Source organism: Pleurodeles waltl, chromosome 3_1, assembly GCF_031143425.1.
Source record: "Pleurodeles waltl isolate 20211129_DDA chromosome 3_1, aPleWal1.hap1.20221129, whole genome shotgun sequence".
NCBI lineage: Eukaryota > Metazoa > Chordata > Amphibia > Caudata > Salamandridae > Pleurodeles > Pleurodeles waltl.
Genome location: NC_090440.1, coordinates 275,692,637 through 275,708,965, shown reverse-complemented (window position 1 = coordinate 275,708,965; position 16,329 = coordinate 275,692,637).

The window sequence follows — 16,329 nt, the reverse complement described above, 5'->3', positions numbered from 1 at the left end:
ACAATATTTGAGTCCCATATGACATTGCTCTTCAAGCCACATAAACTCCCAACCAACTGTGCTTCATACACTCCAATTGCACTTTTTAATTATGACATGAAAAGCTTTACGTCCATCCTAGTGAAGCGCCCCCAACACATTTTGCCAACCATCATGGGTTCTCAACAATTATGATTTATCCAGAATTGACAGGCTAATGAGAACACCCACTTAGCAGTGAAACTCATGGAAGTAGCATAACGCACCCACGAACCCCTGGTTCTTCTTTCCTTAGACGTGGAAAAAGCATTTGATAGGGTGGACTGGGCATACCTCTCCAAATTCCTGACCAAAATTCACATAGGCCCCAAGTTTTCAACCTACATTCAAGCTACCTTTTGTAAGCCTATAACAAAACTGAGGATCAATGGGACTCTCTCCATCACTGCCTCCCTTACAATAGGGACCTGCCAGGGGTGCCTCCTTTCCCCTTCAATTTTCGCACTTTACATGAAAGCTTTAGTGGCAAAAAATCCAAAACAGCTCAGACATTTAGGTTATAAGAATAGGCAGAACAAAACATAAATTGGCCCTTTTGGCTATCCTGATACCTCTATTCAAGCCCTGATGAGGGACCTTCATTCTTTTTCCAGAATACCCGGCTTGAGGTGAACTTTACAAAATCTTGGAGTATAGCTGACCCACGTGGTAGCCTTTACCTGTTCAACAAGCCAGGTTCCAATGGCCTACCTCTAACAACACTTACCTAGGCACCTATCTCACATCAGGTACCACAGATCTATATTAGATAAACATTCCCCCATTGTTAACCACTCTATTCAAAGACCTCTACCGTTGGGGCAAGGTGGAAATCTCTTGGTTGGGGAGACTTAACTGCCTTAAGATGAATTTCATCCTGCGCCTTCTATATGTCCTCCAAACCCTTCCGCTTTTGATTCCTAAATCAATGTTGATACATATACGCACCAAAACGTCTTCGGGGAGGCAAACCCCCTGAGTGGTTAGGGCAACTATGTACTGCACAAAAGCAGATGGAGGCCTGGGGTTTCCCGATGTATCCATCTACACACTTGCAGCACAACTTTGACCCTCCCTGGATTGGAACTATAACTCAGACAATAAACCTTGGGTACAGGTTGAACAGGCCTAATCCTCAGTCACCTTGTGTCACGTGGGCTCTCATTATTCAAATGAAACTACTGAATTTGAGCGGCAAAATCAGCTGCGATGTGGGAGACTGAGTCTTAACCCACTAGAGGTGACACCTGTCGCCCCAATCCAAGTTTTGCACGGCTAACTAGCAGTGCCTCATCTCTACCCAAGAGCAGGGATGTTAGAAATGGCATCTTTGGTTGACAGTCATGTTACCCTCTGTCCAAGCAAAGACCCTCACTCTAGTCAGGGTAAAGGAGAATCACCATCAGCTAACCCCCGCCCACCCCCTTGGTAGCTTGGCACGAGCAGGCAGGCTTAACTTCAGAGTGCTAAGTGTAAAGTATGTGTACCAACACACACAGTAACTTAATGAAAACACTACAAAATGACACAACACAGGTTTAGAAAAATAGAAAATATTTATCTAAACAAAACAAGACCAAAACTACAAAAATCCAACATACACCATTCAAGTTATTAATTAAAAAGCAAAAAGAGTCTTAAATCCATGAGAAAACAGGTAAAACACTGTTAGCATTGAAAAGTACCTGGATAGCGCCAAATTTAACACGCACGGGCGAGTGTGCATCGAAAAAGGTAAGCGGTGCGTCAATTTCTCACCCACAAGCGAGACCGTGCGTCATTTATCCTTCTCCGGTCGGGTCCGCGTGCGTCATTTTTCCTCCCCACAGGGGAGCAATGCGTTGATACCGGCAGCACTCAGGTCTGGGCAGGCGTTGTGTCGTTTTTCCGCACCCAGCAAGGTTTGCATCGAAAATCCTGCCGCACAGTATTAGCAAAACCGCGTAATGTGGGTTGCGATGTTAAGGGTCTCCGTCAGTGGGTGTGGGCATCGTTCTTCCAGCTCCGTGTGTTGATTTTCCAGCCTCAATGCCTGTGGAGCATCAATTTCTGCTGCGAAGCTGCAGCGTGTCGTTTTTCACACGCGTCTCAGAAGGTGCGTCAAATTTTTCCCTGCACCGTGGTCTGTGCGTGGATTTTCAGTCTTGGTCTGCCAGCTTCACCTTCCAAGGCCCCAGGAACTGGATAGGGCACCTCTTGGTAGGGCCGGAGTGTCAGCAGAGAGTCCAGGTGCTGGCAGGAGAAGTCTTTGATGGCCCTGAGACTTCTATAACAGAAGGCTAGCTCAGGACAAGCCCTTGGAGATTTCTTCACAAGCAGGAAGGCACACAAAGTCCAGTCTTTGTCCTCTTGCAAGGGCAGAAGCAGCAACTGCAGGGTAGCTCCACAAAGCACAGTCTCAGCAGGGCAGCACTTCTCCTAGGCTCTTCAGCTCTTCTCCAGGCTTAGGTTCCTCTTGCTGTCCAGAAGGGATCTAAAGTCTGTGGTTTTGGGTGCCCTTCTTATACCCATTCTGGCCTTTTAAGTAGGTCCACTTCAAAGGAAAGTCTATCTTGTTTGTGAAATCCTACTTTGCCCAGGCCAGGCCCCAGACACACACCAGGGAGTTGGAGACTGCATTGTGTGAGGGCAGGCACAGCCCTTTCAGATGTAAGTGACCACTCCTCCCCTCCCTCCTAGCCAGATGGCTCGTCAGGATATGCAGGCTACACCCCAGCTCCCTCTGTGTCACTGTCTAGAGAGAGATGCAACCAGCTCAACTGTCAAACTGACCCAGACAAGGAATCCGCAAACAAGCAGAGTCACATAATGGTTTAAGCAAGAACATGCCCACTTTCTAAAAGTGTCATTTTCAAACACACAGTCTTAAAACCAACTTTACTGAAAGATGTATTTTTAAATTGTGAGATCAGAGACCCCAAACTCTAAATGTCTATCTGCTCTCAAAGGGAATCTGCGCTTTAATCATTTTTAAAGGTAGCCCCCATGTTAACCTATGAGAGAGATAGGCCTCCCAACAGTGAAAACCAAATTTGGCAGTATTTTACTGTCAGGACATATAAAAAACATTAGTATATGTCCTACCTTAAACATACACTGCACCCCGACCATGGGGCTACCTAGGGACTACCTTAGGGGTGTCTTACATGTAAGAAAAGGGAAGGTTAAGGCCTCGCAAGTGTGTACACTTGCCAAGTCGAATTGGCAGTTTAAAACTGCACACACAGACTCTTCAGTGGCAAGTTGAGCCATGTTTACAGTGCTACTATTGTGGGTGGCACAATCAGTGCTGCAGGCCCACTAGTAGCATTTGATTTACAGGCCCTGGGCACCTCTAGTGTACTGTACTAGGGACTTACCAGTAAATCAAATATGCCAATCATGGAAAGCCAATTACATACACATTTTATACAGGAGCACTTGCACTTTAGCACTGGATAGCAGTGGTAAAGTACCCAGAGAAAGAGTCCAGCACACATCAACAACCTGGGAAACAGAGGCAAAAAGTTAGGGGAGACCACGTCAAGGATGAAAAGTCTAACAAGGGATGACTGGGCAGCGGAGCACATGACACAATTGACTTCTCAGGGAAATCAGGGTCACTCAGACCTCATCCGTTTCTCTCGGTTATATTAGTCTCACATATACAATGGCAAATAGAGGCAGTATATGTTTCAATAAGGTTTTTAATGAAGCAACTGCATCTTAGATAACAAAGCATGGGCTGCTATAACCAGGATGATACAGCATGAAAGAATTAAAATGGTGACAAGGAGAGTAAAGCATAGAAATAACGCTACCATATTGGCACTAGAGTCACTAGACTAATTCCTACTTAGGCAATATTACAGCACAGCATGTTAAGCTCTAGTTCTGCCCTTCAGGTTCCTCTGGGAAGACATAATCGCCCATACCAGAGCAAAGGCCTGAAGTCTGCATAAGCAGCTCTAGCAAAGCGTTCATCAATCAGCATAAAGGCGTTGTCCTCTGGCTGGAATCTCCCTCTAACGTGTAAGGGACAGAGAAGTTTTTTAATAATAAAACAGCTGATGTTCTGAGAAAATGTCCCTAAATAAGGATGTGTGTTTTTCTATGAATACCAGAAACAAAACTTTCACCATGTCCACCTGCAACCTATCTTACTGCAGCCTTGATGGAAGCACAGAGTGAACAAGAATTTCTTGTTTGAGAACATAGTGCTGGCCTAAGCAAGAACAGCTAGATAGAGAGAAATAAAACAAAACTGCAAAAGTGGCTACTAGTAAAATAATAAACAAAAGTTAATAAAATATAGCTAGGTTAAAGTGCACAGCAGCAGGCCTAGTGTGCTCAAACAACGTGCATGTAGCTAAAACTAAAATGGCTACACAACACTTGGGTGGCTTGCTGTGGTCGAGGGACCCACTGAATCCTCCACTCCTCCCAGTGACATCACTCCTACTGCAATACTGGTGCAAAGTGCATGCCAAACAAGGCTAACCTGCATGCCCCTTTAACTGGGATAGAGAAAAGGCTCCTAGACTACAAGCTTTAGTTGATGAGGGTATCCCTTTAGGGAGAAATGTGGTCTCCCCACCACATGGCATACTGCGTGGGCCAAGCTTTACATTGGGCAGGGCCTCCAAAAGCTCTTATAGCCATGGAACAAGTCGATATTCGGCGTAAAGGCATTTCACTGCTCTATCATTATATATACTCACATTCACTGTTGCCAGGAAACATGCATATATGATACAGTGGGAAAGGGAATTAGGAAGTGAAATTTCTGAGGACACATTGGGAGCAATGTGGCAGAGGGCATCTGGCTCATCGATATGCCTCTGTCATAAAGATAACACCTACAAACTTGTCACACGATGGTATCTGACTCCTGTACGGCTACACAGAATGTTTGGGAGCTCCGTCTCCTGTTGGAAGGGATGTGGTGAACGGGACACATTTCTACACACTTGATGGGCTTGTTTACTGATACAATCTTTCTGGGGCGAAGTCCTCCATAACATACACAACATCACTAATATCAAGTTGCCTGTGATTCCCTGCTCGTTCTTTTAGGAGATCCTGGTGTAGAGAGAGCTCTCCCTACCATGACCTCCATGGGGTCGGTATCTGTTGCACCTCTTACTTGCAGCACACCTATACAAAGCACAAATGTGGAAGCAGCCCCATGCTCCTACTATTAATTCATGGTGGGCAATTTACAAAACACATATGCTACGGAGAAGTTTACCACAGTTCTTAGGGATCTACAGGCTAAACTCAAAGATACCTGGAGCCCCTTTATCACATATATTCACCACCAGGACAGGGGCATACATCCTACTATGTCTAAGACATTACGAGCCTAAGATATATGGGTTCTCTCACATTCAGAATCGAAGGAGCACTCTCCATGACCCGATTATGCTCCGGCTATCCTAGAAACATGCTATTATCTTGTTGGACAGGCTAAACCATTCATGATGGAACTTTGGGGGTCTATGTTTCTGCTTATATTTATAATGAAATAGAGGCAGGGGGAAGCTAGACAGGAGGCTTGGTGGTCTTTTGGGCACACCCCTGACCTGGCACTACTGTGTTGAGCCATGGAGGAAAACTATAAAGATATTAACCCTTTTGCTATATTTGGTTTATCTATCATATTATGATATATACTGGATGCCATTGCTGATTCTGCCTTGTTTATTTCATTAAAATGCTAAATTAAGTTATTAAAAAAAGAGAGCCAGTGTCACGGTTCTGGGATTGAGAATGTAGGCCCTCGTTATGACACTGGCGGAAAATCCCACTTACCATCACTCTGACTTCCGCCAACCTATCACCGCTGCAGCGGACATCCGCTCACCATATTATGACACACGCACACACCAATTCATCACTATTCAGCCACATACACGATTCCGCCACCCCAAAGGTCAGTGATAAACTGGTGGTAAAACCCACACCGATACGGCAACAGAACAACGCCCACCACATTATGACCTACGAATCACCACAGCGGACATTTAATGGCGGTAAACCATTGGCGCTATACACCGCCGCGTCCAAAATACACACACATACAAAACAACACCACATTGGACAATTCAAACAACACACACCTGACACCCATACACACACCCCACCCACACACCCACATCACTATAAAACACACACCTACAGTACCCACAAGCCTTTACGACTACAAACCATTGGCATGAGACAGACACCATGACAACAGACAAGACCAGAGCCACACACCACCATCACCTATACACCACCCACACACCTTACATCACAGACCCCAACACATCACCCTACACACCCTCACCCACACTAATCACACAACACCCATGGCACCACAAAGACACCCCCAATTCTCAGAGGAGGAGCTAAGGGTCATGATGGAGGAAATCATCCAGGTAGAGCCACAGCTATTTGGACGCAGGTGCAGCAGATATCCATGCTAGGAAGATGGAGCTATGGCGGAGGATCGTGGACAGGGTCAACGCCATGGGACAGCACCCAAGACGCAGGGATGACATCAGGAAGCGGTGGAACGAGCTACAGGGGAAGGTACGTTCCATTGCAGGAAGGCACCAACTCACCATACAGATGGGTCCTGCAGGGGTGTAAAGGCATGATTATTGCATCTGTGTGTGCCATGGTGTGCAATGGGTGGGTGACCCTGTACCCCAGTGCTTACATTCTTGTGTAGGACCTTGTGTGATAATTGTTTTGGGGTCTGTGTGGGTATGTGTAGTGGACATGCTTTGGTGATGGGTGTCCATGCCTTGGTGTTGCATGCAGGGCTTGGTGTTGGGATGGGTGGTTTGTGATAATAGGACATATGTGAGGAGTTGGAGTGATGGGGGTGAGGGCAAGGGTGGGGTATGTGATAGCATGCAGGTAGGGTGGGGGATATAACAGTTAAGATTTGACTTACCAGAGTCCATTCCCCCTGCTACTCCTGCGAGGCCCTCAGGATGCAGTATAGCCAAGACCTGCTCCTCCCATGTTGTTAGATGTGGGGGAGGAGGTGGGGGTCCGCCGCCAGTCCTCTGCACTGCAATGTGGTGTCTTGAGACCACGGAACGCACCTTCCCCCATAGGTCGTTCCACTGCTTCCCAATGTCATCCCTTGTTCTTGGATGCTGTCCCACTGCATTGACCCTGTCCACGATTCTGTGCCATAGCTCCATCTTCCTAGCTATGGAGGTGTGCTGCACCTGTGATCCAAATAGCTGTGTCTCTACCCAGATGATTTCCTCCACCATGACCCTGAGCTCCTCCCCAGAAAACCTGGGGTGTCTTTGCGATGCCATGGGGTGGTGTGGGTGATGTGTGAGATGGTGTCCGTTGTGATGTGTAGGGTGATGTTTTGGGGTGATGTTTTGGGGTGTGTGGTGTTTTAAGCGTGGATGTGTATGAGTGATGGTGTTGTGCGCCTCTGTATGCTGGTGTGGTCTTTGCTTTTCTGTCTCTCTGCTTCTTCCAAATTTTTCGTTGTGAGGGTTTGTGGGTAATGTGGGTGTGTGTTTTATATTGTATTGGGTGTGTGGGAGTGGTGTGTGTATCAGGTGTGTGTATTTTGAATTGTCCAATGTGGTTGTGTTTTGTAAATGTGGGTGTATTTTGAGCTCGGCGGTGTGTACAGCCAATGGTTTACCGCGGTTGAAAGACCGCTGCATGGATTCGTGGGTCGTGATAGTGTGGGCGTATTCTTGTTGGCCTGACAGTGGAGGTTTTGTTATTGCCAGTTTATCACTGACCTTTGGTGTGGCGGACTTGTGTGGGTGTCTGGATTTTGGCAAATTCAGAGCTGTGGGTCGTAATAGCTATAGCGGATTTCCGCGGCCGCTGCAGTGTGTTGGCGGTCTTCTGGACAGCGGTAAGCGGGATTTACCCCCAATGTGGTAATGAGGGCCAAAGTGTTTCAGAAAGCAAGCAATGGCAAAGTAATGGGTCGGTGGAATGCCCAGTGATTGCCGATTTCTCCTTGTTTCACGTCGTTATATTAAAGTTTCCGGACAAGTCCCTAATTTCCCATTGGGCAATATTTGGTGCACCATTATCTTTGTCCAATAATCCGTCGTTCACCTTACTAGAACTTTCACCTAAGACAGTTCTCATGCAATTTATTGGCTCCTGTGATTGACGTCTTCAATGGGTAGAATGTCAGGTAGGAAAAGTTACACTAGTCACTCCAGTCAGTGGTTCCATTGTCTTCCGTTGGTTTTGGCGACCTTGTACCTGTAGCAAATTACACTGTTGCATTCGGCAAGGAAGTCTCCTTGAGCAAGTCGGGTCTCATGAGAAAGAATTTACTACGGTTACACACACATCTCTCTAGCTTCTGGAAAACTACAGCTTCATGTCCTTCAGGAAAACAGCACATTGCACGTTAGATAACACAGTTAATATGAGAACAAGCAGCTAGGCCCAGACCCATGCTAACTAAGGCCTAGTGAGTAATATATCAAAACCTTAGTACATAACTCTTAATGCTAATACAAATCATACATTATTTCATTATTAGTCAGTTTCATTAGTCATCATATACATTGGTGGCCACACCCCGTGGGCACATTTCAAAGGCGTGCATTCGTATTATTCTAACGCATTTTCTATGCAGCTTCATTATACATTAATTTGCGAACTTATCATGTTAATATTAATTTCAAAGGTCACACTTCAACATCACTATACCAAGGACATCAGCCTGCAAAATTATTGCACCCACTACAGAGCCAAAGAACATTACAGGCAATCATATATTTAACTTTTCTTAACTCCTCTTTAAGATATGTAAATTTACAATGAAAAATACAAATTAGGTTGATGTAGTAGACGTAATATTTTGTCATGCAATATATCACATGCGATATAGTGAAGACATGCCTTGATTTTAAAATCATGATGACAAAACATTTCCTGTTCAATTTATTGAGTGCATATATAGATACCATTAGAAATCAGAAACTATAGATGGACTTTTGCCCCCCCCCCGCCTGTTGATTAATCATTAGTGGATGTCAGCGAGCTTTATTATATTGAATTCCTCTAAGACTAAGCTCATACTCACAAATAAAGAAACCCAATTATGGGTTCAATATGTTAATGGGTGCTAAAGTTACTTCAACAAAAGCAGTGAAAAACCTGGGGTCCATCAATAATCATCAGCTTCCTTAATTTTCGTGTATCAGATTTGAAAACTTCTTGTCTTCTTGATTTTACTACCTAAAATCTTGAGGTGCATTATGTATTTTCTTGATTCTAATTCGGCTAAGTAGTTGCCAACACCTATAGTAGTAGCATCTACCTAGCAGCTTTTGAAAGAGTCATTAATAAACTCCAACTCATAAAGAATGCTGGCTCCTCACTTAATCATGGGGCTCGTAAAAATAACTACGTGGTAGCATGACTGCAAAATCTGACCAGTGAGGAAGCAAGAATGTTTCAGATCCATGAGAACTGTGTGGAAGATCTTAGTTGAAATTGCCCTCAGCATTCCGTCAGCACGTTCATACCCCTTCTCATTTTCTGATATCCACTCACTTAGATCGTCTAGTTATTCCATGAATGTGTCTGAATGCAGTGCAGTGGCGCCCGTACTTTAGGGCGGAGGGGGCACGCCCCCCCCACCTTTTTCCCCCCATGAAGAGTGTCTGTCAGGCTGAACAAAAGTCAGCCTGACAGACACTCTTCATTTTCAGCTCAGGCAGCCAGGAGCAGACATGCGCGATTTGCGCAGACTCCTGGCTGCCTGAGCTGAACTTTGCTGGGCTGAGGAGATCACAGCTCCTATGAGCGTGACATCCTCAGCCCAGTAAAGGTGCCTCGAGGCCCTCCCCTGGGTGATGAGGAAAGCTTCACCAATTGACACTCTCCCTGGGCGCTTCAGTTTAAGCCCTGAAGTGCCCAGGGCGAGTGTCCATCAGTGACACTTTGTCACAGAGTGGGATGCGGTCAGCAGTCTCACTGACCCCATCCCACTCTGTGACGAGGCTGGGACTGCTGCCTTCCCTCATTGGCTGACCTAAGTTCAGCTAATGAGGGAAGGCAGCAGTCGCAACCCGACTGGGACCTGGAGGCCGAAGGTAAGTGTGTGTGTGTATGTGTGTGATGTTTCAAATTGAATGTTTGGTGCGTGAGTGCATGTTTGAATGGTATGAATGTTGTTAACCCCTTCGCTGCCAGGCCTTTTCCCCCTCAGGTGCCAAGCCTTTTTTTGGCTCTTTGGGGCAGTTCGTGCTTAGACCCTCATAACTTTTTGTTCACATAAGCTACCCACGCCAAATTTGCGTCCTTTTTTTCCAACATCCTAGGGATTCTAGAGGTACCCAGACTTTGTTGGTTCCCCAGAAGGAGGCCAAGAAATTAGCCAAAATACAGTGAAAATTTAGTTTCTTTCAAACAAATTGGAAAAAGGGGCTGCAGAAGAAGGCTTGTACTAAAATCGCCAGCTTCCCAGCTTGGCAGACTTGAATCAGCAAACCCAACTTTTCAACACAATTTTGGCATTTTACTGGGACATACCCCATTTTTACGTTTTTTTGTGCTTTCAGCCTCCTTCCAGTCAGTGACAGAAATGGGCATGAAACCAATGCTAGATCCCAGAAGCCGCAACATTTCTGAAAAGTAGACGAAATTCTGAATTCAGCAAGGGGTAATTTGTGTAGATCCGACAAAAATTTCCTACAGAAAATAACAACTGAAAAAACAAAGGGCCTCATTATGACCCTGGCGGTAGAGAACCGCCAGGGCCAACGGGGGCGGGAGCACCGCCGACAGGCCGGCGGTGCTCCCTTGGGCATTCTGACCGCGGCGCTTTGGCCGCGGTCAGAAAGGGAAATACGGCGGTCTCCCGCCGGTTTTCCACTGCCCCTAAGAATCCTCCAAGGCGGCGCAGCTCGCTGCGCCGCCGAGGGGATTCTGACAATCCTTCCCGCCATCCTGTTCCTGGCGGCTCGCCCGCCAGGAACAGGATGGCGGGAAGGATTGTCGTGGGGCCCCGGTGGGCCCCTGCAGTGCCCATGCCAATGGCATGGGCACTGCAGGGGCCCCCGTAAGAGGGCCCCGCTAGTATTTCACTGTCTGCGTAGCAGACAGTGAAATACGCGACGGGTGCAGTAGCACCCGTCGCACCTTCCCACTCCGCCGGCTCGATTACGAGCCGGCATCCTCGTGGGAAGGGAGTTTTTCCCTGGGCTGGCGGGCGGTCTTTTGGAGACCGCCCGCAAGCCCAGGGAAAAACTCATAATACCCTCCGCGGTCTTTTGACCGCGGAGCGGTATTATGGAGGGCTGAATTCTGGCGGGCGGCCTCCGCCGCCCGCCAGAATCAGAATGAGGGCCAAAATATTAAAATTGCGGTGAAAAAATCTGCAATTTTTCTCTACGTTTTACTCTGTAACCTTTTCCTGCAATGTTAGATTTTTTAAAGCAATATACTGTTACGTCTGCTGGACTCTTCTGGTTGCGGGGATATATAGGGCTTGTAGGTTCATCAAGAACTCTAGGTACCCAGAGCCAATAAACGACCTGCACCCTGCAGTGGGTTTTCATTCTATACTGGGTATAAAGCAATTAATTTGCTGAAATATAAAGAGTAAAAAATAGCTATCAAGAAAACCTTTGTATTTCCAAAATGGGCACAAGATAAGGTGTTGAGGAGCAGTGGTTATTTGCACATCTCTAAATTTCAGGGTGCCCATACTAGCATGTGAATTACAGGTCATTTCTCAAATAGACGTCTTTTTTACACACTCTCTTATACTTGGAAGGAAAAAATGTAGAGAAAGACAAGGGGCAATAACACTTGTTTTGCTATCCTATGTTCCCCCAAGTCTCCCGATAAAAATTATACCTCACTTGTGTGGGTAGGCCTAGCGCCCGCGACAGGTAATGCCCCAAAACACAACGTGGACACATCCCATTTTTTCACAGAAAACAGAGGTGTTTTTTGTAAAGTGCCTACCTGTAGATTTTGGCCTCTAGCTCAGCCGGCACCTAGGGAAACCTACCAAACCTGTGCATTATTGAAAACTAGAGACCGAGGGGAATCTAAGATGAGGTGACTTGTGGGGCTCTGACCAGGTTCTGTTACCCAGAATCCTTTGCAAACCTCAAAATTTGGCTAAAAAACCACATTTTCCTTACATTTCGGTGACAGAAAGTTCTGGAATCTGAGAGGAGCCACAAATTTCCTTCCACCCAGCATTCCCCCAAGCCTCCAGATAAAAATTATACCTCACTTGTGTGGGTAGGCCTAGCGCCCGCGACAGGTAATGCCCCAAAACACAACTTGGACACATCCCATTTTTTCACAGAAAACAGAGGTGTTTTTTGTAAAGTACCTACCTGTAGATTTTGGCCTCTAACTCAGCAGGTACCTAGGGAAACCTACCAAACCTGTGCAATTTTGAAAACTAGAGTCCTAGGGGAATCCAAAATGGGGTGACTTGTGGGGCTTTGAACAGGTTCTGTTACCCAGAATCCTTTGCAAACCTCAACATTTGGCTAAAATAACAAATTTTCCTCACATTTCGGTGACAGAAAGTTCTGTAATCTGAGAGGAGCCACAAATTTCCTTGCAAGCAGCGTTTCCCCAAGTATCCCGATAAAAATGGTACCTCACTTGTGCGGGTAGGCCTAGCGCCCACAAAAGGAAATGGCCCAAAACACAACGTGGACACATCCCTTTTTTTTTTTACAGAAAACAGAGGTGTTTTTTGCAAAGTGCCTACCTGTAGATTTTGGCCCCTAGCTCTGCCGTCACCTAGGGAAACCTACAAAACCTGTGCATTTTTTAAAACTAGAGACCTAGGGGAATCCAAGATGGGGTGACTTGTGGGGCTCTGACCAGGTTCTGTTACCCAGAATCCTTTGCAAACCTCAAACTGTGGCTAAAAAAACACATTTAACTCACATTTCTGTGACAGAAAGTTCTGGAATCTGAGAGGAGCCACCCAGCGTTCCCCCAAGTCTCCCAATAAAAATGGTACCTCACTTGTGCGGGTAGGCCTAGCGCCCACAAAAGGAAATGGCCCAAAACACAACATGGACACATCACATTTTTTCACAGAAAACAGTGCCTACCTGTGGATTTTGGCCTCTAGCTCAGCCGGCACCTAGGGAAACCTAGCAAACCAGCACATTTTTGAAAACTAGAGACCTAGGGGAATCCAAGATGGGGTGACATGTGGGGCTCTGACCAGATTCTGTTACACAGAATCCTTTGCAAACCTCGAAATTTGGCCAAAAAAACACTTTTTCCTCTCATTTCGGTGGCAGAAAGTTCTGGAATCTGAGAGGAGCTACAAATGTCCTTCCACCCAGCGTTCCCCCAAGTCTCCCGATAAAAATGGTACCTCACTTGTGTGGGTGTGCCTAGTGCCCACGAAAGGAAAGGGCCCAAAACACAACGTGGACACATCACATTTTTTCACAGAAAACAGAGGTGTTTTTTGCAAAGTGCCTACCTGTGGATTTTGGCCTCTAGCTCAGCCGGCCCCAGGGGGGGCAGAAATGGCCTAAAATAAATTTGACTCCCACCCCACCCCCGGAGCGTCCCTTGCCTACGGGGTCGCTCCCCTTGCGTGACGGCGCAAAAAAAAAGATCCCTGGTGCCTAGTGGTTTCTGGGGGCAGATTGACCTAAAATCTGCCAATCTGCCCCCAAAGCGGGCAGAAATGGCCTAAATACATTTGCCCCTCCAGGGGAGCGACCCTTGCCTAAGGGGTCGCTCCCCATCTCTAAGAAAAACAAACAAACAAAAACAAAGAAAAAAAATTTGCCCTGGCGCCTAGAGGTTTCTGCCCCCCCCGGGGGCAGATCGGCCTAATAACAATAGGCCGATCTGCCCCCGGGGGGACAGAAATGGCCTAAAATAAATGTACCCCCCCCTGGGGAGCGACCCTTGCCTACAAGGTCGCTCCCCTTGCGTGACGGCGCAAAAAAAGATCCCTGGTGCCTAGTGGTTTCTGCCCCCCTTGGGGGCAGATTGACCTAAAATCCGCCGATCTGCCCCCATACCGGGCATAAATGGCCTAATTACAATTTGCCCCTCCAGGGGAGCGACCCTTGCCTAAGGGGTCGCTCCCCATCTGTAAAACAACAACAAAAAAAATCCCCGGTGTCTAGTGGTTTCTGCCCATTGGCCTAATTAAAATAGACTGATCTGCCCCCAAAGGGGGCAGAAATGGCCTAAACATAATTTGCCCCCTATGGGAGCGACCCTTGTCTAAGGGGTCGCTCCCCACACCTAAAACAAAAAAACAAAACAGAAAAGGCCTTAAAAAAATGCCCCACCTTGGAGCGACCCTTGCCCAAGGGGTCGCTCCCTTATGACAAGAAAAAAAAAAAAGAAAACATCCCTGGTGTCTAGTGGGCGTTTCAAAAGCCGGATTGCAAGCAATCCGGCTTTTGAAATGCTTGGAGAGACTTCAAAGGGAAGGAAATACATTTCCTTCCCTTTGAAGCCTCTCCGGGCCTCCCCCACGTGATCGAAAGAGAAATGCAAAGCATTTCTCTTTCGATCTCTTTCTTTTCTCTTTAAGGAAAACGGGCTACACTTGAAAAAAAAAAACTGCTTTATTTAAAAGCAGTCACGGACATGGAGGTCTGCTGACTACAGCAGGCCTCCATATCCGTGAGTGCCCATAGTCGCTATGGGGCCGTAATGTGTGATCCACCTCATTAATATTAATGAGGTGGGTCTTTGCGAACCCATAGCGACTCGCAGACGGTGTCTGAGACACCGTTCTGCATTGCAAATTGCGAGTTGCAGTTTGCGAGTCGCTCGGACTCGCAAATTGCAAGTCGCAATTTGCAAAGTTGCTACATCTGGCCCCTATTTCCAATATAAGCAGGCAAGCCTAAAGACTTGATCCGTGGTGTTAGTTTTGGGGTGAAATCCAGCCTGTAATGGGGTCAAGATTTTCTCATCTTCTACCCAAGTGAGCAACTTCTCGAAGATCTGTCTTGCGAACATTTTTTGAAGATTGTCAATAAAGCTTATTGGTCTGTCATTGGAAAGGCAGCTGGCATCCCTTTTTTTGTATATTTGTATAATCTCCACCCCCTCCACGACTCCAGCATATTCCCTCCCCTTGAGATTGCATTAGTCAGCAGATGTAGGAGCTCCAAATTAATGTCTCTGATTTATATAAGTCTCCTGGGATTTTATCAGGCCCAGGTGCTTTGACACATTTTATGGTATTTATCGCTCTGAGCGTCTCAGCTATACTGAACACTAGTGGGTCCATCTCCTCCATCCCACCCTGCCCACATGTATTTCCCTCTTTGTGCACTTCAGCCTCGATATAATCCTGTTCCAGTATGTCAACTCGCTCGTATAGGGTAGAGAAATGAGAGATCCAACTGTCAGGTTCTATATGATGATGGAGGGCATGTGTATCATCCAATCCTGCTTTTGCTACCAGCTTCCAAAATCCCCTTAAATCTCTCATTTCCACTGCTTTTAACATTTCACACCATAGTGTTGTATTATATTCCTGCCATCATATTGTCTCTATTACCCTCCCTTAATGCCATTTTTAAGTGTCATTTAGCAGTTTTGCAGTCATCATTAAACCAAGTAATTGTTCTTTCCCTTGTCGCCTTCCCATGGTTGTCCTTAAAGAACAATTCTTTTAATTTTGTAAAAAAGCGTTTTATGCACTTCTAAAATTGGAATACCCAATGGAGGATGTCCCTCATACTCAGAGAGATAGAATACAAATAGGTCATATATCTCCGAGTGTGAGTTCCTATTGGCCACCAAGGCGGGCCAGGACAGATAGCGACCATTACTGGCCACCTCAGGCTTAAAGGTTGTTATCTCGTAAGTAATGTCAGCTTTCCTTACTGGATCCCCCGTTAGCAATAGACAAAGAGATTTGTGGTCACTATCCAGGCCACTATCATGTCTCCAAAGAGGCCCCACAGTCTCACATCTAAGAGGATATAATCAATGACACTGGATTGTTTACTCCTCTTGAATGTTTTAGCCAACCCAGGATCAGATGTTGTGCGGCCATTACAGGTTCTAAGGCCCCAGATGACCATCATTGAAACTATCTTAAGGGCAGAGGCTGAGTGATTCTTACAGGGGTTCCCTGCCATAGGTGGAATATTCCAAAATGTATCTTCTGCAGTGGTAACGTCTTTCAGAAGGGTGGACAGCTCAAATGTTATGTTGAAGTCACTTGCAACTATAATCTTTGTCCCACTATCCAAGTGTTCTAGTGTCTCCTCTAGCAACAATAAGGTAGGGGCCTCCTCGCTGCCTTGTCCATGTCTAACGTAGATGTTAATGAAAGCAACATGT